We start from the raw sequence: 26,464 nt of genomic DNA on the forward strand, positions 1-26,464 counted from the left end.
AGGACTTGAGAGAAAAGGATGTGAGGTTGCTTTCTTAAGATGTTCTTTAAGAAGGAACCTCACATGTACTTAGGTGTGCCAATGGAAATGGCAGCAAAAACAGGCTTTCTGAGGCTGGCACTTTGTCCTGGATCAAAAGGTTTGAGGAAGATCTAACTAGGTCACAGAAGGAAATACAATGCTGGCTGAGTTGTGAAGGAAAGTTAGTTAAGTTTTGTCTATACGGTAATGGGGCCCCATAGTTTTATTACAATGAATTATCTTTTATAACTATAGCTGTCATTTTTTTGTAATTTTGGAAAGGTATACGATATTTGCTAGAGATTAACACTTTCATAAATGTAAAAACAAATTAATAATAAGATTTGGCTGGAAGAGACTTCAGAGATCGAATAGCCAGTGTAGTTTAGGGATTTACTCAAGGTCATGTAGGAAAAAAAAGCAGTTTTAGATTTTGAATTCAGGTCCTTTGACTCCCAATCTAATCTCTGCTCTACAGTGGAGATAACTTCATCTTCTTCAATTCAATGGTGACAAGTGTAAAGTGAATTCTCAGAGCTATGTTTTAGAATGTACGCCAAAATGGTGAAACTTTGACTCAATTAAAATATAATCAACATGTTGAAATGGATAAACTGGATTTTTCCCAAGACCAAGTTCATTTGCTGCCATCTGCTGGAGAAAGTATTTACTAATATACAAGAGCCATGGTACCGATTTTCTGCAGTTCGGGGGTATTTATTAGATCATAGCATAGTAGCATTTTAGAACCATGGGGGATAGTTATTGAAAATACCCAGTCAGGAGATGCAGTGTCTTGACTGAGGAACAACAAGGAGGCCAGTGTTACTGGATCTTGCGATATATGGGAGAAAATAAGGTGTAAGAAGAATAAAAAGGTAGGAAGAATCCAGGTTGTGAAGGTCTTTGAATGCTGACTGAGGATTTCATATTGATTCTGGAGGTGATAAAGAGTTATTGGAAATTATTGATTGGGGGTCACATAGTCACACCTGTGCTTCATCAAGAACAGAAGTAAGTGGAATGTGGATCGGAGTAGAGAGAGACCTGTGATAGGCAGACCAACCAGCAGGCTATTGTAATAATCCAGGTACCAGCTGATGAGAGTCTTCACGAGGGTGGTAGCAATGCCATAGGAGAGAAGGGGGCATATTTGAGAGATGCTACGAAGGCAAATTGACTACTGATTGTACAAGGGGAACGAGAAAGAGTGATGACAGTTTGTGAGCCTGGGTGCCTGGGAAGACGGTGTTCTCAGTAGTGATAGGGAAGTTAGGAGGATGATAGGATTGGGGGAGAGAAACAGTTTTAGTCATGTTGAGTTTAAGATTTCTGCAATATATTCTGTTTCAGGTGTCTGAAAGCAGTTGGAAATGAGAGTCTGGAGGTTAAGAGAGAGGTTAGGGCTGGATAAGTATCAACAGGGAGATGAGAATTGAAGCCATGGAGGTGATGAGATCATCAAGTTAAACAGTAAACAGGGGAGAGAAGATGGCCCAGGACATAGACCTAAGGGACATCCACTTTTAGGGGGAATGACCTGGATCAGGATCTAACAAAGGAAATAGGAGTGGTCAGACAGGTGAAAGGAGAAGCAGTTACGACAGAGCTGAGTTCAGTTCTACATGACTCAATTCTATAATTCGATTTGATTCAAAAAGCCTTAAATACCTGCTATCCATAAGGGCCCAGTGGTAAGAAAACCAAGATGAAATGTGAATCCCTTTCCTCAAGGAGTTTACAATTGGATAAGTTAAAATTGAATAGTAATCACATACTCTGCACCTACTAATGGAAAAGGATAAAGAAAAGTTGGTGGCTCAGGTCTAGCCATTGAGGAGTTTACAATCTGGTTGGGGAAGCAAACTGTACATACATACATAAGAGCTTCTGTTTGTATGCCCTGAACTTTTTCAAAGCGGTCTTATAATTTCATTTGTTCTTTGCAACAACCTTTTGAAAACATAGGGTAGGTATTATTATAGATGAGGACACTGAGGCCCAGAAAGGTTAAGTGATTTGTCAACACCGCACAGTGAGTTGCAAAAAATGCTGAGTGTTTTAGTTGGAAGGGAACTGAGGGATCATCTAGGGTTGCCAGGAGTGGGGAAGCTGTGGTCTTGAGGCCCTCTAGGTCCTCAAGTGCAGCCCTTTGACTAAATCCAACTTTCACAGAACAAAACCTCTAAATAAAAGGATTTGTTTTGTAAAACTTGGACTCAGACTCACAAGTACAAAAATATTTATAGCAGTTCTTTTTTGTGGTGGTCAAGAATTGGAATTTGAGGGGATACCCATCATTCGGGGAATGACTGAACAAGTTGTGGTATAAGAATGTAACGGAATACTACTGTGCTTTAAGAAATGAGGAGCAGGCAGACTTCAGAAAAACCTGGAAAGACTTCTATGAACTGATCCTGAGTGAAGTGAGCAGAACCAGGAAAACATTTTACACAGCAATAGGCACACAATGTGATGACTAACTTTCACAGACTTGGCTCTTCTCAGCAATGGATCTAAGACAACTGCAAGACTCATGATGGAAAATGCTATCCACATCCAGAGAAAGACCTATGGAGGGAGGAAGACTAAAGCATACTATTTGCTCTTTCTTTTTTTTTTGTCATTGTTTTGTTTCTTCTTTCCCGTGATTCTTCTCATTGGTCTTAATTCTTTACAATATGACTACTGTGAAAACATGTTTAACACGAATGTATATGTAGAGACTATATCGGATTGCATGCCATTTCGGAGAAGGGGTAGGGGAAGAAAATTTGAAATTCAAGAGCTTATGGAAATGAATGTTGAAAATGAAAAAAAAATAAATTAATTTTAAAAAAAAGGAAAACTTGGACTCAGTAAAAAGGCTGTACCTGAGGACCTAGAAGGCCACTGTGGCCTTGAGGCCGCATGTTCCCCATCCCTGATTTCTAGTCTTTACTGGCATAGAGAGAGATCATTTAGTCTTTACTGACGGAGAGAGATCAAATGGCTTGCCTAAGATTACATAGCTAGTTAGTGGCTGGTAGAGCCAAATCCAGAACTCTAATTTTCAGGTCCTTTAAGGTCTAAAGAGTAGACGATGATCTAATGTGTGGTCATTTCTTTCATAATATTAACAGTAACACCTAACATTTATATGGTGCTTTAAGGTTTGCAAAGCACTTTTCATGTTATTAGATTTGATCTTTGCAACAACCTTGTGAAGTAGTAGCTCTTCTTAACCCCATTTAATAGATGAGAAAGCTGAGGCTTTCCAGGGTCACACAGCTTCTAAGTGTCTGGGGCAGGATTCCAACTCAGGTCCTCTTGACTCTAAGTCTAAAGCTCACGAGTCCCCAGTTGCTCATGTATGAAATGTGAGAACAAAGCAGCAAACATCATCGAAGCAGAACAGGGATTGGCCTGCATGTTGCGATTTGTGGATTCTGGAAAAGCAATTCCTACCCAAATCTCCCTTCCCACTGGCTGATCCTGTTTCTGAAATTCTCCCATTAGAGATTTGGGATCTCAAAGCTTCCTCTGTTTATCTATATGTCCTTTTCTTTATAATCTATTTATCTCCATCTCTCTCTCCATATATATCTATATCTTTATATTTATATTTCCATATATATCTATCCATGTATATATCTCCACATCTCTCTATATATCTATATCCACATATATATGTCTCCACATCTCTCTCTCCATATATGTATATATAGTGTGTATATATCTAGTATATGTATGTATATATATTTAATATCTCCTCCCTCCCTCTCTTAGGAGCATGGTCTTGTTATTAGTCACTAATACCTTAGGAACCAGAACCATAGCTAGGAATTTTTGCACCGGAAACAAACACAACAAACTGTATCTAAGGTATGGAAGGCTCCTTCAGTAGGTGGGTATTAGGAAAGGATGCTGGGATACTGGCTTCTGTGACTGGAGACTACAAGATACCGCAAAGCAGATACTGAAGAGCTCCCTTCAGATAGTAGCTTCTGATTTTAACTAATCATTCTTTTTTTTAAATTTTTTTTTTTGCAGGGGAGAAGGCAGGGCAATTGGGGTTAAGTGAGTTGCCCAAGGTCACATAGCTAGTAAATGTGTCAAGTGTCTGAGGCCGGATTTGAACTCAGGTACTCCTGATTCCAGGGCCAGTGCTCTATTCACTGTGCTACCTAGCTGCCCCTCACTAATTATTCTTAATAACTACATGCTAAGGTCAGTTGTTTCTTTACCCGTGTCATCTAAGAAGTCTGATTACTATAGCTTGCCAGGCCTGGAGTCAGGAAGACCTGAGTTCAAATCCATTCCCAGATATTTGTTAGCTGTGTGACCATGGACAAGTCACTTAAGTTTTGTTTGCCTCAGAGTCCTCATCTGTAAAGTGGGGTAACATTACCATTTACCTCCCAGTATTGTTGTGAGGAACAAAGTGAAGTATTTATAAAGTGCTTTAGCATAGTACCTGGCACATAGTAAACACTATATGAATATTATTGTTATTATTAGTTATATTTTATTAGTTATGTATTATAAGTTATTATTGCTGTTGTTGCTACTGGGGATGAGGGTAGGGGTGGAATGATAAACAGATGTCTTTGGGGAGAGGTTTGGAAATAAAACAAAACCTTGACACCAACCCCCTCAGAAAGCTTCAGAGTATGACGTGAGAGCCGGAAAGGACTTTGGGGATCATTTAGTACAACTCCCACACTTTACATTTCCCAGAGAGGGTGAATGTCTTGCCTAATAGGAAAGCTTAGCCAACTTTGTAATTGAGGCTGGACTGAGTTTGAGTCAAATGGAGCCCGAATCTAATAGATTCAAAGATCGTTAGGATCTAATCAATCCTCGTTTCAGAGAGGAGGAAATAGAAGTCCAGAGTTAGTGTTAGAACAGATGCTGGACCCAGGCCTCTTGTCTCCCAGTGAAGTGTTCTTTCAGCCGGGCTAATGAAATGTGACTGCCCTTGGGGTCACTGGCCCTTTCAGAGCAGTAACCTCTAGATTCATGACGCATCACGGCAGGGAGGGCCTTGGGTTCTTCTGGGCCCCAAGCAGATCTTAGCCAGTTCCCCCTTGTGCTGGCCTGATGGCAGGGCATTTTGAGAAGTGAAATAAGACAAAACTTGGATGTAAAGAAAAGGCTCCCAGGAAGAGGCATTCCCAGGGAGGCATGGCCTTCCAGCAAGAACTGAGGTACTGCTTTCTTTCTCCTCCTTTACAGCCTGCTGATCAAGGGTGAGGATAGGACCAGGGCACTTCCTAGACTACTCCCAGTCCCCAGGCTTCCTGAGGGGTGTGCTCCCTTACTCCTCAGGTTGCATGTGATGTGAGGCAGCCCTTGAAAGGTTACTACAGATGGAGCTGAGGGGCCTGGCTTGCTAGGCCAGGTTTAGGACATGCCTTTCTATACCTGGAATGTGGTTCTGTTAGCCAGCCTAGCCACAGCCTCTGTGGCCTACTCCTTCAGTGAGGAACCAAAAAACAACTGAGCTGGATTTGTGAGGTTTCTGACCCAATTCGTAAATTCCTATGACATTCTTACTTCCCCATCCCAAAAGACTCTGCTCCCACCTTTTCTGGAATTTTTTTTAGGGGGAAGGCTAGGCAATTGGGGTTAAGTGACTTGCCCAAGGTCACACAGCTAGTGTGAAGTGTCTGAGGCTGGATTTGAACTCAGGTCCCCTTGACTCCAGCGCCAGTGATTTACCCACTGAGCCACCCAGCTGCCCCTGCTCCCGCCTTTTCAATGGGAAGAGTACAGATGCTGAAAATGCTCCTTTAAATTTCCCAGCCTGAGGTGGGAAATTCTTTAAGATTCTTTAAAATTCCCACCCTGTTTGCCAACCTTATTTATAGCTCTGGCAGTGACTAGTCAATCAGATGATATGACAAACTTGTCCAGAACTAAACCAGCACATTACTTTCTGGCTACTGCCTAACCATGGCCCTACACTATGACCATTCTCTTCAAACCAATCCCTGTACCTCTGTGGAAGGAGGACTCTGGCTCTGAACTAAGGGGTCTGATGGGTGGCCTTTTGCTTAATTTTGTGCAGAACTGGGCTTCCATGACACTTTCTTGCTATTCTCAAACTATGCTCTCCTGTGGGTATCCCACCCCTTTTTCTTCCTTGTTGTTGTTCAGTCATGTCCAAGTCTTTATGACCCTACTTGGGGTTTTCTTGGATACTGGAGTGCATTTGCTGTGTCCTTCTTCAGCTCATTTTACTGATGAGAAAACTGAGGCAAAGAAGGTTAAGTCACTGAGGTGAAATTTGAACTCAGGTGTTGCCCAGCCAGACTGTGCCACTTAGCTGCCCATCCCCTTTCTAGCTCCCTTTTATATATATTATATAAACATATAAAATATTATCTATTTTTATATATTGTCTTCCTTGTAATGTAAACTCTTGATGGTAGGGACTGTTTTGCTTGCTTGTATCTGTATTTTAGCATAGTGACTGCCACATGATAAATGCTTAATAAGTATATAAATATAATAAATAAAATATAGAAATATAAATATAATAAATATATATAAATATGATATAAATATAAAATAAATAAATATAAATATAAAAATACAGTGACATATATGAAGGGCAAATTTTGAGGGAGATGGTAGTAGAGAAACGCTCAGAGTATGGGGATCTGTCCAAAGGGTGGGTGTTTTGCAGATAACACACAGGAGGCACTGGAGGTTTCAAACTCCAGCCTCTAACAGGGTCACTCTTGATCTGGTCAGACAGGATAATAATCAGCTTTATTCTAGTCTAGTTTTCTCACAAGGGGTTGCTGTTAATGGAAGCACCACAAACTCCTACAGCATTCCCTAATCACCCTTCTTGCAGAGGTCAGTGAGAAGTGGGGCAACTACCCCTATGTCTAGATGGGTTCAATCGAGACAGGCACAGCTTGTGCATTGCCCCAAGTCCCCTCAAGCCTCAATGGGGGCTGGCTGAGGCACACACCGTGCTTTTTCCTCGTGGATTCTCCCGGGATTCCCCACTTACTGACCAGTGCCCACTTGCTTTATAGGGCCACAGACAAAGAAGGCATCTTGTCAACACTAAGCTCACAGGTTAACTTTAGCAATATCATCATTGCGTGCAAGTGTAGTAAATATCAATTATGTTTCACCTGTATCTCACAACACAGCCTCAGTAGGACTGTCTGTCACCGATTCTAAGAATTACTATCTAGGATCCTTGGGGCTATTCTGGGAGTTATTATCTAACACCTGGAAACTAGACGTTGCCATGGCCCTGGATCCTGAGAAACTGAACTCTAAAAGGTCAACAAAATTCTCCTTACATACAGTAGGGTTCTACAGTGAGGGGTTTATGGGTAGCCAGGGAACACCATGGAGGCACTTGGTGCCAATTTGAGGAAGAGAAAGGATATGAGGATGCTAAATACAATTTTACCAACTTAACAAATTTTGCTGAAGGCAGGCCTAGGTACATATTCTGTAAGTGCTGGAGGACTTCAGAGAGGTGAATAATCATTTTGGAAAAGGGCTTCATGGAACAGGGCGGACATGAAAGATTTGAATTGGCAGAGAGAAGTGAGAGCAATTTAAGCTGTGGAAACAGTTTTAAAAAGGCCCTGTAGTACTGTGGAGGTGCTAATGAGTCAGGTATATAGAGAGTGGCTTGATGGTAACGGTTCACATTCCGAAGCAGTGAAGAAATAACCAGGGACTCCTTGATCTTTTCATTGACATCTATTAAAAATCCCGCTGGCTCTCCCTCTAAGGCTGTTCTAATTTTTGTCAGATTCCCCTAAAGCCCTGTCTTTAACCTAACTCTTTCCCCTTCTGTATCCTTTACCTTTTTGTTGAGAGAGACAGAGACAGAGAGACACAACAAAAGAGAGGCAAAGACACAGAAAAGGACAGAGAGAGAAAGAGAGACAGAGAGAGAAAGAGAGACAGAGACACACAGAGAGAAAGACAGAGAGCAGCAGAGAGACAGAGAGCGACAGAGAGACAGAGACAGAGACAGGCAGACAGAGACAGACAAAGAGAGGGAGAGACTCTTTTTAGATTGAATGAAATTATGCTTATAATTCTGCAGGTCTGAATTGGATGATTCCTGCATCTTTCTCTTTCCTGGGATCACACCCATAACTTCTGTTTTGCCAAAACTCTTCTCAGTAAGTATGGAGCGCCGTATACAGCAAGTCCCAACCACGCAGAGCATTTCTGCCATTCTATGAAGTAAAAGTAGAAATGAAAATGAAAAATATCTTGTGTCTCACAGCTAAGTTTCTGAATTGTTCTGTCTAGTCTCTGTTTCTGCAGGCAAGGGATGTGGTCTGAGGGGCTTTGAAGTATTATGAAAAATATCCTGAATTTGGAGTTAAAGGACTTGGACTTACATTCCGGTGCTGCTATCTATTTTCTGAATGATGTTGAGTAAGACACTACCTTTCTGGGACTGTTTTCTCATCTGCAAAATATTGGGGTTGAAACATAGGATCTGATAACTCTCATAACTTTAAATCTGGGGTCTGATCACCAGAGACGCAGCATTTTTAAAAGGCTTGTTGTGTGTCCTGTACCTTTAATTTTTTTTTTGGTTGTTGTTGTTGAGGCAATCAGGCTTGCCCAGGGTCACATAGCTACTAAGTGTCTGAGGCTGGATTTGAGCTCAGGTCCTCCTCATTCCAGGACTGGCGTTCTATTCACTGTGCCATCTAGCTGTCCCCAGCATTTTACAATGGGAAGTGAACTCACTGAACAATAAGCCGGAACTGGCTTTTTAGCCTTGTCTTTGCCACTTTGTAGCCGTATGACCTTGGGCAAGTCAATTTCCCTCAGTTTCCTCATATATATATGGTGGGGACAACAAGAAGCTGCCTCGCTTCATTTCACAGAACTATTGTGAAAGTCAGTGAGATAAGGTATAAGAAAAGTGTCTCGTGACTAAAGTATTATATAAATGTAAAGAATTATTATTGTGTTGTGTACTCTCTACTTCACAGCACATTCACCCCGTGGGTGCTCAGTTAACTGTCCTCAAGGTGGTTTAATTCAATTAGAAGGCTCTAAGACTCAAGGTGTTGTTTATGCTTTTAAAGAAAGTGTAATGACAGTATAATTGTAATAAATGTGAAAAATGTCAGCTCTTTGCTAGCTGCCATTCCCAATCCTGTCTAAGCTTCTGGGAACACAATAAACGACCAAGAAGAAGAGCTAAGAAATCGCAAAGAATTCAGGGAAGAATTTCCTTGCCTGGTGTTCTATTGTGCTGTTAATGTGGATAATAGAAGGCTAAGGCTTCTTTGATGAGAGCTGTTTTCTATAGTCCCAAACAGCCACATTGGCATCAGCTGCATGTCACATCAATATAATAATAACCATAATTTTTAAAGCTCCATCTCAACTGAATCTGGGATGGTGCACAAATAATAAACAAAAAATTAAGCCAAGCTGGGCACGGTGCCTAGGAGACCAGGCTCACGCACGATAGTCAAAGAATACTTAGTATTTATAAAGCTTGTTATATCTTCAAAGGGCTTCGCTGGCCAAATTGGGAAAAATATGAAATGTTTCTCAACGGAACAACTAGGGTAGTTGGAGAGGAAAATGCTTTTTAAAGCTTGGGGCATAATCAATATGGTTTGGCACCAGCAGGCAGAGCTGTGACTAGGATTTTTTTTTGCTAATGGGGCAAATAATAATAATAGCTAACCTTTATATAGTGTTTATTATATACCAGGCACTGCGCTAAGGACTTTACAATTATTATCTGATTTGTTTTTCACAATGACCCTGGGAGGTAGATGCTGTTATTAACATACTTATTTAACAGAAGAGGAAACTGAGGCAAGCATAGGCTACTTGCCCAGGGTCACAGAGCTACTAAATGTCTGAAACTTGGTTTGAATTCAGGTCTTCCTGATTCTAGGGCCAGTGTTCTATTCATTATCACTTAGCTGTCCCGTGCACCAGGCCAAAGCGGCACAAAACATACCCTGAATCGAGGACAGAGGCAGGCTGGGAGGAGAACAGAAACCTCAGGATACCTGCTGGTGCAGGACTGCTTCTGGGGAGGCCGTTATATAGAGGTGATGGCTGTGGGAGGTGGGGAGAGAGGGCAATGAAAGGGAGGACCTTACCACAGCCTGCCGGGAAGTAGCTGTCTCTGTCGACTAAATATCTATGCCAAGGGTGGGGAACCTACAGCCTCGAGGCCACATGTGACCCTCTAGGTCCTCAAGTGCGGCCATTTGATTGAATCCAAACTTCGCAGCACAAATCCCCTTAAAAATGGATTTATCTTGTAAAACTTGGGCTCAGTCAAAAGGCAGCACCCAAGGACCTAGAAGGCCACATGCAACCTCGAGGCTGCAGATTCCCCACCGTTTATTATGTTAACTAGGTGGTGGTGTTCAGTCATTTTTCAGTTGTGTCTGATTTTTTTGTGACCCCATTTGGGTTTTTTTGGGCAGAGATAACTAGAGTGGTTTTCTATTTTCTTCTCTAGTTTGTTTTATAGATTAGGAAACTGAGGCAAATGGGGTTGAGTGTCTTGCCTAGGGGGTCACAGAGCCACTAAGTGTTTGAGGCCAGATTTGAACTCAGCAAGGTGAATCTTCCTGACTCCAGACCCAGCACTCTATGCACTGTGCCACCTAGTGCCGTATTCTAATTAGGTGCTTCAACTCTATTGTTTCTGTACTGCTGAAGGGCTATAATTGTAGCAGCTGGCAGCAGCCTCTGTATTTGGTGTTCTTAAATTCAGTGCCCTGAGAGAAAGCCCCAATCATCCATACTAGAGTTTGACAGAGACCCTGTATGTTGCTTTTGGGGAGATCTTTTCTGTCTAAGCAAGTCAATGGAGATGATATTGGAATAAGTTTTTTTTACATTGACCATAAAATCTTGGAATGTTAGAGCTAGGAATGAGGTCTAGAGATCATCTGCTATGACTCCCCTCCTTTCATACAGGAATAAACAGAACTTATCCAAGGTCATATAACTAGCTATGCTACTAAGAACTGTTAGTATAGATTATATGGTCTATAGTTAGGACTAGACAGAATTTTTGGATTTCCAATTCTTCTGTCTTCTCTTTTAAATGTGTTGTAGAATAGAATTAGCTGCACAATACCAGTTCTCAGAGAACTGGAGTTTTGAGGAGAAAAATGAATGTTTCATTCATTCATTTGGCAACTATTATATGCAAGGCATTGTGCTAAATCCTTTTTATTCCCTTTGGCTTTCGAGGCATTGTGAAGTAGTTACGATCAAAACCTTGAGTTCAATAAATCTCAGTTTACATTTTGCTTTTTTCCCACAGTAGGTTATTTTGATTATCTTCTAACATCATGAACTTATAAATGGCATGACAACTTTGACAGTTATCAATATGTGTTTAAATGTCATTATCACATTGCTTATGGTGAATACAATGGTCATAATTCATGGCTGTGAAGGCAGAGCTGCTCGATTTTATATTGCTTGTTTTCTCTGCCAAGGAAAATGACCTTTGGCTTATAAAGGGCAGAACAAAATCGCTATTATGGAGTCAGTAGCAGAGAAAACTGAGCCTCCCTTGTTGAGGTCCAGTCGCTTGACCCAGATGAACTACATTCAAGGTTACTGGAAAAAATGGTAGGTATGATCTTTGAGTCACTTACTGTCAGGGATCTTTCAAAGTTCATGGGGAATGTATCATAGACCTAGAGAAAGGCAAATGTTAGCTTGATTTTCAGAAAAGGGAAGAGAGTAGATTATAGAAACTACAGGCCATCGAGATTTACTTTAATTCCAGACAATATTCTAAAACCCCTTCCTTCCTTTTGAATATGTCAGCATTTTCTATGAGATTGAATGGGTAGAGCAATGAATAGTAGCAAATATCAAATCACTGAGATTTTTTTTTTGCTTTATAGCGTCACCATATGTGTGTGTTTGGCTAAGTAGGTGGGTAGTGACTTGAGATTTTTTCCTAATTACATGACATTGTTTCCCTGGTAATATTGGAATGACTTTGGAATTGGAGATTTACCGGAAAGTATTAAAGTTTTCTCTAATGCCAAACTCTGTTCTAAGTTATTTAAAATACTCAAAGTTCTCCTCACTACTTACAGAATGCAAGCCAAACTTCTTAGCTTGGCATTCCGGACCCTTTCCAAGTAGGAATCCCCTTACCTTTCTAGCCTTTCCTTTGGTTCCATATACCTTTTGCTCTAATCCCACTGGGCCACATGTTTCTCTGTCTCTATGCAGCCCAAGCTGTTCTCTCTATCTGGAATTTATTCCCAAATTTTTGCCCTTTCAAATTTTATTCGTTCTTCAAGTCTAATATATTCCCTCCATGAAAGCTTTCTCTTGGTAACACTTTGTACCCTTCTCATGGCACTTACTGCATTTTGAATTATATCATAGCTATTTGTACATGTTTTAACTTTCTTAATAGTCTAAGTTTTTTTCAGGCAATGTATAAAGTCTCATTCATTTTTGTCTTCTCCACAGTGCCTTACATAAAGTAAGCACCCAGTAAATATTTGTTGAATGAATGTATGTGAAGAGAGTTTCCAGAGCATCTTTATCATTTGGGAATGGTGATGCTGACTCATATGGTGATCTCTATGTTGTCGGGAAGCTCTGCTATCTTGACTTTTTTGTATACCCAACTCTGGCTCTTTTATCTTGGAGCATTTGCCAGAGAGTGTTAACCAGTAACAGAGACTCTAAATGGGCACAGCTTCTGAGAAAATAAAAACTCATCTGGATCAATGATGCTGTGGATACCCAGAGGACTTGTTAAAATTCATGAAAAATAAACTGAGAACACATGCTGGGGCCTCTCACACTGTTTTTCTTCCCTTGGTTGGGGAAGTCTTACGTGTGAGTGTTGAATTTGTGGAGAAGGGTGGAGGCTGCTTTTACATAGGTTGTTTCTTAGTTACTTATATACATAAAGGCCTCTCCACTGGAACAGTGAAGTTCCTTCTCAGCTTGTGTAGTGCTGGGGCCTTTACTTTATCTCTTTAAAGCTTGGCTGTTTTCCCTAAGTGCCAGAAGGTTCCACTGTCTCCTAGCCAAGAAGATTAATTTCAACAAAATGAAAACATTTCTTAAGGTTTATCTTTCTTCATTTTTATTACCTGATTTCTGAAAATTCTGTGTTGTCTTTGAGAGGAGATAAAAAAGTTAATAAATGATTAAGGAAGTTAAAGGACACCAAAGATTGGAAGAATGGCATTGATTGGCTCATTCTTGTAACATCTGAATGTAACATCAAAGCTTCCCTAGAACAATGATCTCACTGATGGGGGTAGTCCTTCCATTGGAGCAGATGTCTACAATGATCTCTTATTCCTTGTGATTCTTCTATGTCTTTCCATAACTCCTCCTTAGAGGATCTACCCAATTTATTGGGAAGCCTTAATTTCTTACATGATCATGGAGCCTGCTTGGATTTGCCCTTTTTATAGGTTAAATATGGAGCAGATGTTCTCTGCCTGATTTCATGCTTACATGTGAAAGCTTGGGGCAGGAGACAGGGGCTTCTTCCATTGTAGTGGATCTTTCATTGTGTAATGATTGAGAGTCCTTTAATTGACTACTGACGACTCAGCCAGGGGACCTTTTAAAAGAAGAGGTAGCTTCTGGCTGGGACCTCTTGGCTGTGGCTTACCAGAGGAGATGTGTCTGGGGGAAGATGTGTAGGGGAAAGATAGGGCCCTTGATCCCACTGTAAAGATGATTCTGCCCATGTGAGAGCTTGTGGGCAAAAGGAGATTTAACAAAGAGAACTAGTGCCAGGTAATCTTGTGAGAATCAAAAGGTCTGGAGTTCTGTAATTGCGGTGTTGGTACAGTGTCTGCTGGCAGAGTGGTAGCAGCGGTGTCCACCTGAATGAGCAGCAATAGCTGATGGCAGGGAAAGCAGAGAACTCAGGCACTTCCAGGAGACAGATATCAGGTAAAAAGAACAAGCTGAACTGAAATGTGAAATGCCTAATTAGCTGTATTGTACAACTGTTACATATTGTGAGACTTAAAATAATAGTCTCCCAATTGATGGTAACCATAGGTATAAGTTAAATTATTGAATCCTATTCTAATCATTCCATTAACTCATACTATAATTCTTTCTTTGATTTAACATTCTTTTTTTTTTTCTGAGCAGGAATAAAGTACCTGTCCCATACCTGTTTCGTATTCTCCATTGAGTAGCTTTTGTTTCTTCATCTTTGGGGAACTGCCTAGACTTTCCAGCTATAACTATGACTATCATTAGTATTGTCTCTGTGGTGAGGGTTTGTTAGCAAGCCAGTGAATGAGAAAATGGGGAGCCTGATCCCCCTAGTTAGGCATCAGGCTTCTCTAGGAATGAATCCCACACAAACTTCAGTGGCTGAACAAAGAACGAGGAGTGGTATAACTCCTGTGACTTCTGGCAGTGATTCCTCTATGTTAGAAATATTTTGTGGATATTAATAAAGTGTTTAGCCTCAAGATTTTCAGGAAAAAACATCCTTAAAGGAATAAATGACACGAACGTATAGGAGTTGAAGAAATTACCAGTTCTATTCTCTTCCTTCTCATAAGTATGTTAGTAATGTCAAAGATATCCAGAGGTAGTAGTGGTAGGAGTAATAATAATGATAAAAATAAGAATATCTTTTGTATGTTACTTTTAATTTTTCACAATGCTTTCTCATTCAGTGAACAAGTATTTATAGAGCATCTTGCTTCACCATACTAGGTACTTTGGAGGATGCAAAGATGATTAAAACACAGTTTCTGCTTTTAAGCAACTCACCATTCAATAGGAGAGATGATATGGTAGAATGTGAGCTACTTGAGAGTAAGGATAATTTCATTCTTTGTATTGGTATCTCCATCAGGTATCACAGTGACTTATATGTGGTAGGTACCTAATAAATTCTTGTTGATTTATTAAAATATCTATACTACCCAAAAATATTTATAGAGCTCTTTTTGTGGTGGGAAAGAATTGGAAATTGAAGGGATGTCCATCAATTGGGGCACGGCTAAACAAGTTGTGGTATATGATTATGAGGGAATATTATTGTGCTATAAGAAGTAACAAGCAGGATGATTTTAGAAAAATATGAAAAGACTTACATGAGCTGATGCAAAGTGAAGTGAGCAGGAACAGGAGAACATCATGTACAGTAGCAGCAATATTGTACAATGAAGAATTGTGAACGACTTGGCTATTCTCATCAATAAAATGATCCAAGACAACCCCAAAGGACTAGTGATGAAGCATACTGTCCCCTTCCAGAGAAAGAAATGATATTGTTTGAATACAGACTGAAGCATGCTATTTTTTGCTTTCTTTCATTCATTCTTTTTCTTTTGAGTCTTCTTGTACAAAACAACTAATATGAAAACGTTTTACATGATTGCATATGTATAACCTATATCTGATTGTTTACTGTCTCAGGGAGGGAGGGCTAGAATTTTGAATTCAAAACTTAAAAAACCCCAAATGTTAAAAAATGTTTTAACATATAATTGTGGAAATTTTTTTGATAAAAGAAATAACTGTATTATATGGAGTTATTGTACTACATAGTGGTTTGGGATAGGCACCATGTAAATGGTACACGAAGAGTACTATAGGTTCATGGATTGTCACAGGAACATGTATTGAGAGCTGGAAGGGACCTTATGGGTAATTTAGTCCAACTCCTTAATTTTGCAGATGAGGCCAAGACAGGTTCAATGACTTGCCCAGAGTTGCATAGATAGTAACTGGCAGAGCCAGGATACAGATCCAAGGTCTCTGACTCCAAATGTAGCACTCTTAGGAAGATGTGTCATTTAAGTGGCACCTGATTTCATTTATGTCCCACTTTATCCATATTAAAACCTATGAGGGAGATAAGATGGGTATTAATCTTTGATTTTTTGACCAGACAACAGAGGGACCATTATTTGCCTAAGGTGTCATAGCATGTAAATAGAAGAAATGAGACAAGAACCCAGGTCTCCAAATTTCTAGTACATCTTTCTACTATTTACTAATACTTATTTATTTAATTTAATGATATAATTTAATAATATAATAATTTAATTTATTTTATTTAGTAATACTAATGTTTCTACTATTACAAGATTACCCTGGCCTTCAGGGGTAATCATTGCTATACAGATTATAAATAGTACTTTAATAGGTTATTGATATGTATTGGTTGCAGTTCTCTTCTTCATCTTTAGAAGGATATGAGTAAATGTTCCCTTCCCATATTTTCGAAGGTGACCTTAAGAAAGTCACTTGGCCATCTGCTGCTCAGTTTTCTCCTCTGTAATAGTGTATGCCAATATTTTCCTTGCCTGTCTTATAGGGCTGTTGTGAGAAAAAAAGAATAATTATGGGAAAGAACTTGAAAAATACATTTTCAGAAGTACGATCCATTTAAAAATATTTATTGATTATGTTGTGATCATAATTATGATAATAGTCTGTTATCTGCATTTATACTTAATCATTTTGAATAGCCACAGCAGTCCCACTCCAATGCCTCATCACAGTGTGAATATGACCCTGCATTTTTGAAGGCAATGTCAGCAAAACACAAGGTACTATTAATCTGGGAAGCCTCCAAAGTAGGGGCCTGATGGCAGATTGTGTTTGATGGCTGAGCCCCAGCCTACGCAAATATAAAGAGCCTCAGCACCATAAGGTTGGCCAACAGATGATGAATATTTTTGGCCAGGGTGACTCAAGCAATAAACAAAACTACAAAACAGCTGTCAGTGGTATGATCCTCTTGTGTTTCTGGAGGTATGGCAAAAGAAGTAGAAAGTGATAATAATAATACTAATAGCTAACATTTATATAGCACTATTTATGTGCCAGATACTATGCTAAACACTTTACAATTATTATCTCATTTGAAAGAGGTCATCTACAGACATTAATTTAATTTTTGGCACTCAGTATACATGATCTTTGTCTAACAATAAACAAAGAACAAAAAGGAGGGAAAACTCTGTAAAATGAATGTATCACTTGAATATGATAGGATATGCAATGTTTTATACCCATAGTCCTTTGCCTCTGCAACGAAGGGAGGGAGATGCATTTTTTAAATCTCTTGTCTGAGACCAAACTTGGTCGTTATAATTACATGCCTTTTTTTGTTCTTTCCATTTACATTGTGGTAGTCATTGTGAATAGTTTTCCTGGTTCCGTTTCATTCTGCATTAGTTCAGATATCTTCCAATGATTCTCTGAGTTCTTTATATTCATCAGTTCTAAGGCACAATAATATGCTAATACATGCATATACAACAACTTGCTTAGCCATTTCCCAACTGTTGGGCATCTCCTTTGTTTCCAGTTCTTTGCTATCACAAAAATACTATTATGAATATTTTGATTTAATAAGAACTTTGTATCTCCCACATATATTTAAAAATAATATAAGATTCTTTGATATGTATGATTATGGAAGTCATTCTGTTCAATGATCTGTGTATTGAAATCAAGTATGGGATAAATTGGAGATTCACAAAATCAAAAGATATTGAACTGGAAGGGACTCTACATAACCGTTAGCGAGTCTAACTTCTTTTTGTAGATGAGGACAATAGAGCCCATAGAGGTTATAGGACCTTCCCTAGATCCCATATTAAGTAGAGCAAGGATTTAAGCCTAGGCCCTCTGATTCTAAATCTAGTGCTTTCTGAAGTGGTCATCTTGTGGGATGTCCAGGACTGAGTCCAAACTGAAGAAGAATTCTTTATCATTGGCAAAATCTTTGTATGATAATATTTGCAAATTGCATTTTACTGATTGTATTGAATCCTAGACAATTATGGAGACTTCTTAGTGAAATCTATAAGAGTTCAAAAGAGAGTTGAAAAATGAAATGGTTATGCAATACATATTACCTAGACATGTGCCTAGATAAGCAATCCACTGCACTAGTACCTATGTATGTATATATACATACTGTGACCATGTTTATATATCTATATTATGTATGCATGTATGACAGATACTGTAGATGGATAAGAATATAGATTCAAAATTGAATTTGGAGGAGATGAGATAAGATTAGACTGTATAATATTTGGGAAACTGAATAGTGTTTTTAGTGTTCCTCATGTAACAGGGGTTATATCTAAGCCCTTTCTGACTAACCATTGCCCCATGTTTCAGATGAGCCATGCTCATAAAGCCAAGGAGAACCTACGGAAAAAAAAGCCGACAGGGCTGGTGTAGAAATGTTCTGAAATGCAGCTCCATCATGACCATTTGAAGAATATAATTGAAGGTTAACAGGAAGGAATGGTGGCCCAGGGAGTCTCTCTGTGCCCACCCTGCTCTTGACTGCACTTCATGATTCTACTAGAAATAAACAAGCTTGAGAATCATTTGGGGTCCCATGTAGTCATCCACACCAAGAAAAGTCGGAAAGCAGTTTTAGAAGTTGTTGCCAGAGGCAGAACTATGATTGGAAAAGCAGCAGCAATGGACTCACCTCTGGTTCCTGAGGTCACCAACTGATTTGACTTTGATCCTCCAGGAGTCTGTGATTAGGAAAGCAGATGGTGAGATACTTCGTCTCTGAGTGGGAAAGCAGTGGGCGTATTTGCAAAACTGAACCCCTGCTGAGGGGGTGGAGGAGGACACTTGTAGCCCCTGTTGGGAGTAGCTGAGCCTAAGCACCTGAATTGTGTCTGAGACTTCTTGGGTTTGGGGCATGCCTACAGAAGACTGTATGTTGTAGCCTGGGCAGGGGGGCAACAAGGGATCATAGAGCACGATTTAATTCTGGCAGTCTTGGCCTCTCAAAGAATCAGATTTTGTTGTATGGCTCATTCTCCTACTCTGAAATGACTTCAGGTAAATTTCAGACACAAAGCTCTTGTACCTCACAATCCAGGATTTTCCTAAAAGTCAGTGATAGGGCTTGTTGTAGAAAAGGTACTCAGTGTTCTATATGAGTAACATGTAAAGAACAGATGTTTATTTCCTTCACTACAGAGACTGCATAAGGAAAAAAACTCACAGAGATGAATCAACAAATGTAGAAAACACAAAACATCTCCAATAGCCTATTACACTCACTATCGTGCCGTGGAAGTTAAAGGCAACCTTGTGGAACTGTTGAACAGTCATCTCACCTTCATCTTTTGCATACACTGACTGACTTGGGTATGTAACTCACAAAGTGCAGATCTCTTGACCCACCAGGGCATGGCTTCCTCTAGTCTCTGACCTGCAGGATCCTGGAGGTAATCTTGTTCTCCTCTGAGAAATGTTCTTTTGTATAAATCTCCTTTTGGTTGGCTGATGACTGAATCCCAAACTTAGGAACTCTCAGCTTAGGAGGTAACCATAAAGGCTGGAAACATTCATTTCCAAGGATCACGCATCATTGACCTGTACTCATAAAACGAAACAAAGTCAGAAAAAGGCATTTAGGGCTTGCCTAGACACAAACATTTCCAATTTCCATGTGTTTGTACTACAAGCCCTCATCAGTGATGGTCCTTGGTAGATGGAGAGAGAAATCCCCTTGACACTGTCTGTTGCTAGAAGTCCAAGGGAGATCAAGTGCTGGAAAAGAGTGCCCCACAGAGGACAGAGATCTTCCTCCTTAATTCTCTTATAGACAACAAAGGGTGCAGCTCATCCCAACAATACTCCATTCTCTTGATTCTTAGTCAACAGTCTTAGAAGAATCAAAATTGCAAGTAAACCAAATGACTATAGATAATGGCATAAGGGGTGTATGTAGGTTGCAGCATTCAACCAAGATGATTTGTGAGTGCAAGTGACATGGATAACAAATCATTTATGCCTAGAAAGGGAAGTGAGTCAGAAGAAATGAGAGACAACAAACTGACAGATAAAGTGCATATCAGAATCAGGGGAAAGCTTTCAGTACATCCGGTGGCTCATCAGCACAGGATTTATAAAAAATATTTGGGTGAGAATTGCATGGGATGAGATGGTGGGGAGAACTCTGTATTTGTGGAAGGATTGTTCATATTGATGAAAAAACAGATCTGTATAAGAACTAAACTCAAGAAGGACTTATTAAATATCTAATATGTTCAAGGAGAGGAGCTAAGTGTTGGGGACATAAAGACAAAACAGTTCTTGCTCTTGAGGAGTTTACATTTTATTTAAGTATTATGGACAATCAATGATCATAGACCTGAGAGGTCACTTAATCCCACCTTGTCATTTAACAAACAATGAAACTAGTGACTTGCTCAGGGAGTGGCAGACCTAGTTGGAAACACACGTCCTCTTACTCCAAATCAAACATTCTTTGCATTTAGGCAGCTGTTGAAGCAGCTGAGCTCCCAGATGCAATATAGCTGCAGAAGGCCCTAGGCACTCTGTGTGTGTGTGTGTGTGTGTGTGTGTGTGTGTGTGTGTGTGTGAACAGTGACTTGGAAGCAGTGGGAGGCATGGGAAATAAAAGGAGTGCAGGATTGCCATAGTAACTTGCTCCCTGGCTTCACCTCTTCCCTTCCTGAGTCATCCTTTCTGGGATGGAGAGGCATCTTGCTTTTATACAGAAAATTCTTCTCTTTTCCTGCCTCTTTAACCCTACCAGGCACAAGACGAGTGAGACTGGAGGCAATAAATCTGTTCACCGCCTATGAAATGCATGTATGTGTACATATATCTCATCTATGATGACATATGTATAAATAGAAGTAATATTTTAAATTCAACCCTTTCCAAGGAAACTTTCCAGGTTCTAGTAATCGTTCTCACTTAATCCTGTCTGACTTGTTGCCAAATAGGAACAAAGCAAAGAATGTGAAATATTAATGATTGGGGGTTTGTCACTGCCTGCTGTAAACATTTAGAGATCATTTGTTCTTTTCAAATCAATAAAGCCTGAATAATGTATTAGTGCCCTGAAAAGTCACATTTCTCTTCATAATATATTCTTTTGAAATGCAGGGGTGAGAGGAAAAACTGCAGTTAACTAACTGGATTCAAGGAATCTCTGTTTTGGGAGTCCATGATGCCTCTCTAACATGATCTTACCGAAGAACAAGATCACTACATAAGAGAAGTTAGGGTTAATACCCATTGGGGAAGTTACTGCTCCAGAAACTCTTGAAATACAGAGAAAGAAGGCATTCAGTAGATGAATATGGAAATTAAATTATGGAAGCTGTGGCTATCGCTGATTTTATCCTTACCTACTAATTTCTGTTTTCTGCAAATCCAAGAAAGAATATTTACAGAATCTCTGAACTCCCAAATCTCTGTTAAATACTGCATTGTCACAGTACCCATTTCAGCTAAACCTTTCACATTTATATAATATGTGTAATATTTATAGCTTTGTAAGCAGATTGACTCATGTGTTGCTTTAGGTATGCCTACAGAAACTATGTGGCCCTGTATTAACTATTCAATGAGGGAGTGCAGTAACTGATTTTACCCAACAGGTGGCAACCTACTGTGGCCATGGGCTTCGTGGTCTCCAGAGTCTCTCTAGTGCATATGTAGCACACCTTTCTTAGAAGGCTTCACTAGTGTCACTGTAGGGCTGTAGATGCCAACATCTTAACTTGTTGCTGAGCCTGTGACTTTAAGTGGTAGTAATGGACTGAATAAGAATATAATTTAGGTGATGAAAATGGAATATTACTCAAAACCAAAAATTAAGAACTATATTTAGTCTATAATTAGTTCTGGAGCCTGAACTCTTCATTCTATGGTCATATCTCCAGTTGTAGGACTCAGGATACTATAGGACTCAGATACTAACCATAGTATGACCACATAGGATCATGAATTTAAAGCTACAGGCAGCCACAGAGACCATCTAATCTAAGCCCTTTCATTTTATAGCTGATGAAATTGAGACTTATGGAGATTAAATGACTTGCCAGAAATTACATTACTGGTAAAGGAAAAAGGTGGTATTCGAACCCAGGTCCTCTATCTCTAGAGTTAGCAAACTTTCCCCTATTCCATTCTGCTTCCCTAGTGAATATAGTGAAAATGGAAACTCCTACCTGTAGTCATCTCCTAAACCTTTTCCCATTTGCTCTCCCAGATTTTTAGAGGTGGTGGGGAAAAAATTCCTGAACCATTTACAGTCATAGCTTGTGAAAAAAAAAGTAAGAAGGGAAATGTGTGTGTGTGTGTGTGTGTGTGTGTGTGTGTGTGTGTGTGTGTGTGTGTGTATGTGAGAGAGAGAGAGAGAGGGAGAGAGAGAGAGAGAGAGACGGAGACAGGAAGAGAGAGAGAGACAGAGAGAGAGAGGTCCTGTCTCTGGGTCACAAATTAAGGACGAATAAGTAGCCCCTTCTCAGCCCTACATTAAATTGATTTGCAATAGCTGTTATTTTGGGTGTTCTTGCTGCAGGCTTAGAATCTTTTCTGCAGCACAGATCTTCCATAGTCTCAGTCACCAGTGGATGAAACTCAGGTCAGAGAAGTGTAATCCAGGTCACTGCAGTCAATCTCATGGAAGCCTGGCTGTCACAATCCAGTAGCAGCTATCACTCATCCACAGTTGCTTCTGCATGGCTATCAGCAAGTTGGACTCTAGCAGCAACTGTCATTCATCCCAGCAGTGATCAGAAAGTCCAAATCTCAGTGGTTGAGGGGAAGAAAAGGTAGCCCAACTTTACTGCCAACACACAGACTTTATGCCACTCTGTCTTAATGTCCCCCTTAAACGGAGCGGGAGAGTGTGACATAACCTATTTTGGTGCCAGAAACATCAGAAACTTATCAATCTCTCTAAACCCAAGTTGTTAGACAGATAAAGTGTTTATTAAGCACTTGTTTAATAGCACAGGCAATGTGCTAGACTCTGAGGATACAAAAATAATAAAACAAGATGGTCCCTTCTCTCAGAGAGATTGTATTTTAATAAGAAATGACAAAACATAAAGGTGAATTGAAAAAGGGGGTATTGAGAGGAGTACCTGAGCTGAGGCCAGGTTGCTGATGAGGAGGAAGAACAGTCTGGAGGGTGAGTTAAGCGTAGTTGAGGCCTTTCGTGAAATGGTGATCCTAGCTGAGGACTTACCGATTTGGTCGTCAAGCAGTTCCCACGTTATGGAGGTATGGTTAGTCACCTGGGCAAGGATTATAAGGAAATCTATAATCTGATAGGAACATCAGTCAAGAAGTATCTATTAAGGCCTACTGTGTTCCTGGCACTGTGCTAGGTAAGGGTAAGAGAAGCACACAAGTAGTTATATTACCAGGAGAGCATGAATTCCGTATATGAAGGTTTGGTGATTTTCTTTAGCAATCTAATGAAGATGACAACCCCATCTATGACTTAGTGTTTTAGTCCTTGGTGTTTTCCTGAAACATGAAGAGGTTAAGTGACTTGCTGAGGGTAAGAAATCCAGTAAGAGAGGTAAGATTTGGACCAAAGACTTTCTGAACTGTGATGAGTTAGTAGGTAGTATTTTTAAAGCATAGCTTCTATAAATCTTGTGCACTACCTAAAATTCTATATTTTTCTTTTCTTCTGGATGAGTTCAAAAGGCCAGAGAGAAATAACTCTGGATTCTGAGCCATGAATTGCTAACAAGGTACAACCATAATCTTTAAACACTTACAATATTTGTGGATTGATCCTTTTACTTAAATAGGCTGTTTTGTTATTTTATGCACCACATTTTTCAAGAAGAATTTGGAGAATTTGTAGATAAGTCAGAAGGAGGCTCTGAAAATGAATAGGAATAAGGGAAACAGGATTTCAGATAAAAGATCAAGTAATTGCTATTACTATGGAAAAAATGATTGGGAATGTTCATGTGAAGGATGTTTGTAGAGATATACCGGCCAGAGTTTTTTTCCCAAGGAAATAGGCACAAATTAAGGGATATTCAGGATGTACATGAGAAAGAACTACTGCCTTTGTCACTTATTAGCTTTGTGACCCTGGGCAAGTCACGTAACCTGAGTCTTAGTTTTCCTCATTTGTAAGAGTAAGTCCTCATTTGGATTAGATGGCCCCTCAAATACCTTTTAGCTCTCTGTTCCTATCATTCCTAATTTACTATTTTATACAATGAAATAGATTATTGAAGAAAGTTATGTAATTTCCTTTTCTGGAGGTACTTAAGAATAAAGTAGTCAGCCATTTGTCCTGAATGGCTATAGCAATGTCGAGAGGCAGGCATATGGGTTTGAAGACCTCTAAGTGTCCTGAGCATAAAGGTCTATCATCCTGTGATTTCATGGGCCTATAACACCTTGACCTGGTTGATCCCCATGTCCTCTTCCCATGGGTGATCTCTGATTCCCTCTTTATTACCACCATTGGGTAAATAAGGGAAAGATTTCTGTCATCAAAAGGTGCTGCCCTTGGCCTTCTCCCCCCGCCGCCTCCCCCCCCCCCCACTATCTTCTCTGGCTGTAACCTTCTATTACTTGAACTCCAGCAGTCCAACATTCCTTAGTGATTTTGGTGGACAACTGAAATTTACTACCATGTGGAGGAGTTTCAAGGTAGAGACTCTACGTGGCTGAGTCATCTATTTGGTGTAGCATCACATTATTCAATCAGAAGACAACGTGGAGCACTCAATCATCTTACTGTTGCTTGCAGGACCCAACCTAATATTTCTTCCACACACTCCCTTTAGCCGGGTGAAACCATTTCCCGACCTCCACCTTCAAGGCTTAGGCTAGATAAGCTGTGGAATAAATCTCTCTCCTAGCGGAAGGAACTTTTTTTCTCTTGTGTAGGAGTCTGCCTTAGATTTAAGGCCTCTGGGTTGCTACTGTGAAGCTGTTCTGCTATTTGCTTTATCTTGCTTTTCTGCTTTCTGCAAATCTCCGTATTCTTTCCTCACTTTCTGGCTTTTTGACCATCTCCCTTGCCTCACCATTTGGTCTTTATATTCTCCACATCTTGCTTGTTTAACTGGTTTTGACCCATTACCTTACTGCATATCTGTGTGCCTTATGACAACAGTGCGTGCAGTGGAAAGAGCAGTGAAGTAGGAATCGGGAGATTTGGATTCCTATCTGATTCTGCTGCTGACTCAGTCTCTCTCAGGCTCGTTTTTTTCTCCTCTGTAAAATGAGAGGGTTGGTCTAGATGATCTCTAAAGTTCCTTCCAGCTTTAACAATCAATAATTCTGTGCACTTGGTTCTTGAGAATCCCAGGCTTTGTTTTGACTTGGTACTTTTTTGGTACTTGGTACTTTTTTGAGCTGGCTGTTTCCCTGTTTTCAGACATGCCTCAGTGCTTCCTGGTCTGTGGCCTTTTAATCTGCACTTCTCACAAGTCCTGGCACTATCAGTTTAAGTACTAAACATTGTCTTCTAAGTAAATTTAATAGTCATTTATCAAACAAGTATGATGTGCAAAAGGATGTGGTAAGCTATGGAGATATGTAACCTAAAAACTTCTGCCCTCAAGGAGCTTAGAATCTAATGGGGGTGTATTGAGGTGTAAAGAAAAAAGTAAATATAAGATAATCTGGAGAGAGAGAGAGAGAGAGAGAGAGAGAGAGAGAGAGAGAGAGAGAGAGAGAGAGAGGAGAAGAAAGGGGGAGAGGAGAGAGGGGGGAGAGAGAGAGACAGAGAGACAGAGAGAGAGAGAGAGACAGAGAGACAGAGAACACCAACAACTAGGGTTATAAGGAGGTGGAAACTAAGGATTCTAAGAGGCAGAGGGGAAGAGGGAGAGTATTACAGGTTGAGGGGACAGCCAATGCAAAGGCATTGAATGCCAAGTACCCTGAACTGTCATATCTCCCTGATGATTAATGCTTGGGAGTACTCTCTCTTCTCCTTTGACTTCTAAGATGCCACACTCTGATGGCTTATCTGCCCCCTCACTAACTATGCTTCTGTTTTCCCCACTAAGTCCTCATTCCCTTCTTGCAGTAGTAAGATAAGTGTCCTCTAAGAGTCTATATTTGGTCCTCTTCTGTTTCTATACTCCATCCCTTGGTGCTCTTCGATCCCCTGGCTTTATCAGTGCTACTCAGACAATTTCCAAGTCTGTATTTCCATGAAAGGCATAATGGTATAGTGGATAGAGGACTGCCTTGGAATTATGAAGACCTGGGCTGATTTCCTGTCTCTGAAACATGTTCACTGGGTGACTCTGGGACTGTCACTCAACCTCTCAGTGCCCCAGGCAATTCACTAAGACTTCAAGTTGCCTCTATGCTTAGGTATAAATCTGCATCAGGCTATCTCCCCCAGGAACTCCTTAAGGTGATGAAGTCACAGGTCTGCTTAAAAATAAGATTTCTAAATCTGATAACTCTTTCAAGGTTTAGTGCTGTATTTCCAGCTCCATATAAGGCAACTTACCTGGATGTCTCACTGGCATCTGAAAAAACCTGTTTAAAACTAAATCTCTTTGTTGCATTGCCCAGATGTAAACCAGGGTCAGGGTCAGGAGCCTGCAAAACTCAGACTAGAAGGACAGCAGTCAGGCTTCACCCTGGCTCAGATAATTTTGGA

The 26,464-nt window shown here is 40.1% G+C and overlaps 1 protein-coding gene across 2 annotated transcripts in view; it reads left to right on the forward strand.

Moving 5' to 3' along the window:
* Positions 1-5,075: 5,075 nt before the first annotated feature.
* The window catches only part of SV2B (synaptic vesicle glycoprotein 2B), a 212,228-nt gene continuing 190,839 nt past the window's right edge, over positions 5,076-26,464 (forward strand). For both annotated transcript variants that reach the window (XM_036734687.1, XM_036734688.1), the window contains exons 1-2: positions 5,076-5,210; positions 8,096-8,174. The gene's annotated coding sequence lies outside the window, so the exon portion shown is untranslated. The remainder of the gene's footprint in view (positions 5,211-8,095; positions 8,175-26,464) is intronic.

Source organism: Trichosurus vulpecula, chromosome 8 (genome assembly GCF_011100635.1).
Source record: "Trichosurus vulpecula isolate mTriVul1 chromosome 8, mTriVul1.pri, whole genome shotgun sequence".
NCBI classification, from domain to species: Eukaryota; Metazoa; Chordata; class Mammalia; order Diprotodontia; family Phalangeridae; genus Trichosurus; species Trichosurus vulpecula.